The sequence below is a fragment of the Chiloscyllium plagiosum genome, unplaced genomic scaffold (genome assembly GCF_004010195.1).
Source record: "Chiloscyllium plagiosum isolate BGI_BamShark_2017 unplaced genomic scaffold, ASM401019v2 scaf_7405, whole genome shotgun sequence".
Lineage (NCBI taxonomy): Eukaryota > Metazoa > Chordata > Chondrichthyes > Orectolobiformes > Hemiscylliidae > Chiloscyllium > Chiloscyllium plagiosum.
Window position 1 is genome coordinate 32,761 of NW_025213778.1, and position 3,227 is coordinate 35,987.

Below are 3,227 nucleotides of genomic sequence, written 5' to 3' on the forward strand. Positions count from 1 at the left end.
TGGGGGTTGTGGGGGGGGGGGGTGATGGTTCTGACCAGGCAGTGTGGCAGGGTATAGTCCTGGATGTGGGGTGAGGGAAAGGGGATGGTCCTGACTTGGCAGGGTAGGGTAGGTGGGGGGTTTAGGTTGTGGGGAGGTCTCTGGTCAGAGGTAATGCTCTGAGGGCAAGGGGGTACAGTGTGGTGAGGCGTCTCTGGGTAGATTACCCAGTGGGGATTAATCTGCTGTTTGACCAAGTCACATGAATATCTGCCATGTGTGTGGTGTGTGTTGAGGTGGTAGTGTCCATGTCAATGACCTGGTATGTATGATAGCGGTTGCCATGGCAGCGGTTGCCATGGTGTTGCGGCCACGGCAATAATCTACAACAACCTTCTCGGTACTTCCTCGGGTGGAGAAACCTCAGTGTCCTTCATAACCTTCAACGTGGTCATTGATGACAATGAACCAAGATCATCTCCATTCTCATCTTCAAACAACAACCAAACCTTAAACAGACCAGCGTCTGCAGCAAGCTACCCAGGGCAACAGCACCCCACCATCTGACACTCTGGATCACCGACAGAGATTTATTATTTGGCTTGTCAACGCTCCACTCACACTATTTGTACAATCTTCTGGTCTCTGCCTGTAAGTTCAGTGATGTGGAAGAGTCGGTGTTGGACTGGGGTGGACAAAGTTAAAAATCACCACAACACCAGGTGATAGTCCACCAGGTTCATTTGGAAGCACTAGCTTTCGGAGCGCTGCTCCCTCATCAGGTGATAGTGGAGCAGGATCATAAGACACAGAATTTATAGCAAACGATCACAATGTTGTGCAACTGAAGTGACAAAACATGAAAAACTTAACGGCAATCTAGGTTTGTTCAATATATCGTATCACGCGCAATAATTGTCAGACAGAGATGTTCCCTCCCAGTCAGGGAACACTTCAGCGGTCCAGACATTCAGCCTCGGGCCTTCAGGTGACTATCCTCCAAGGGACAGGCAGCAGAGGAATGTGGCCGAGCAGAGGCTGATAGCTAAGTTCGGTACCCATAGGGAGGGCCTCAACCGGGACCTTGGGGTCATGTCACATTACAGGTGACCACCATTGCACTATACACACACACAGATACACTCTCATACATATGTTCTCTCTCAGACACACACATATACCCCTCCACCTCCCTATCCTCTCACTAGCTTATATTCCATCAGACTTTCACACACACTCTACCAAGCACGCACACACGCAAACACACACTCTCTCACACACACTCACTCTCTCTCCCTCACATACACAAGCACACACACACATGGGGTGTGTGTGGGTCTATGGGGTGAATCTGCATTTGTAGACTTGTATTTGCAGATACATTCAACTTTGTTAATAAAGCACACCATCAATCCATGTAACATTCCCTAGACTCGGACTTTGGAAACAGTCTGACTCAAGATTAGGATCTCGACAGATTCTAACCTCACACCTTTCATACACAGTCTGAGCTGAGATATGAATTTTTAAAAATAAAACCTTAAGTTATCTCAACAATGTGACTGTGAAGAAGTTCTGGGATTTACATATTAATGAACATAGCAACAGTAAGGTCCCAGGGAGTGTTTTGCAGTCCATAGGTGTGCAGGTCAGGTGAATTGGCCATGCTAAATTGCCTGTAGTGTTAGGTAAGGGTATGGGTGGGTTGCGCTTTGGCGGGTCGGTGTGGACTTATTGGGCCGAAGGGCCTGTTTCCACACTGTAATCTAAACAGTCTGACTCAAGATTAGGATCTCGACAGATTCTAACCTCACACCTTTCATACATGGTCTGAGCTGAGATATGAATTTTTAAAAATAAAACCTTAAGTTATCTCGACAATGTGACTGTGAAGAAGTTCTGGGATTTACATATTAATGAACATAGCAACAGTAAGGTCCCAGGGAGTGTTTTGCAGTCCAAAGGTGTGCAGGTCAGGTGAATTGGCCATGCTAAATTGCCTGTAGTGTTAGGTAAGGGTATGGGTGGGTTGCGCTTTGGCGGGTCGGTGTGGACTTGTTGGGCCGAAGGGCCTGTTTCCACACTGTAATCTAATCTAATGTAATCTAATCAAAGGCTGGGGCTGTTTTCCCTGGAGCATCGGAGGCTGAGGGGTGACCTTATAGAGGTTTATAAAATCGTGTGGGTTTGGATAGAATAAATAGATAAGATCTTTACCCTGGGGTGGGGGAGTGCAGAACTAGAGGGGCATAGGTTTAGGGTGAGAGGGGAAAGGTATAAAAGAGACCTAAGGGGCAACGTTTTCACGCAGAGGGTGGTACGTGTATGGAATGAGCTGCCAGAGGATGTGGTGGAGGCTGGTACAATTGCAACATTTAAGAGGCATTTGGATGGGTATATGAATAGGAAGGGTTTGGAGGGATATGGGCCGGGTGCTGGCAGGTGGGACTAGATCGGGTTGGGATAACCTGATGTTGTGTGATTGTTTAACGATGAATTCTCTGCCTGTGTGCATCTCTTCACATGACGAAGAAGCTTGTGATTTCCAATAAACCTGTTGGAACTAGTGTGATTTCTGACCCAGTCCAACACTGGCCCCTCCACATCATGGCTTCCATCAGTCAGCCAATCCTCGATCCATCCCAGTGTCTTGTCCCTAAAACTCTTGCCTTATTTAACAGCACTTTGTCAGAGGCCTTCTGGAATTTGAAATAGATCATGCCCCTGGCTCTCCTTTGTCGATCTGAGAGAGACTGGACACACTGCTTGCGTCGTGGCAGATGCTGGATGTGTGTCGGGGGGAGATTGGGGGACACATCAGGAGGAAGGGGGGTCATTGCAGGGGGTGACTGGAGTCCGTGTTGAGGGGAGAGTGGGGTACGTGTCGGAGGAAGATTGTGGGAGTGTGTGTTGTATTAGATTAGTGCTGGGACAGTTCATTAACTGGGAGTCGGGGGGTGGGGTGGGGGGGGGCGGAAACCTGTTGACTATCTCTTTGTTTGTGTGCAGTTCTGGCAGTTTGGGGAGTGGGTGGACGTAGTGATTGATGACCGACTGCCCACCAAGGACGGAGAGCTGGTGTTTGTCCACTCGGCCGAGAACAATGAGTTCTGGAGCGGACTCCTGGAAAAGGCCTACGCCAAGTGAGTCTACTCATCCCTGCCAGACCCCCACCCCCATCAGCTTAAGCCCCACCCCAGGGGGCAAGAGCATGCGGGAGATGTGGGGTGTGGTAATGTGAGAGAATG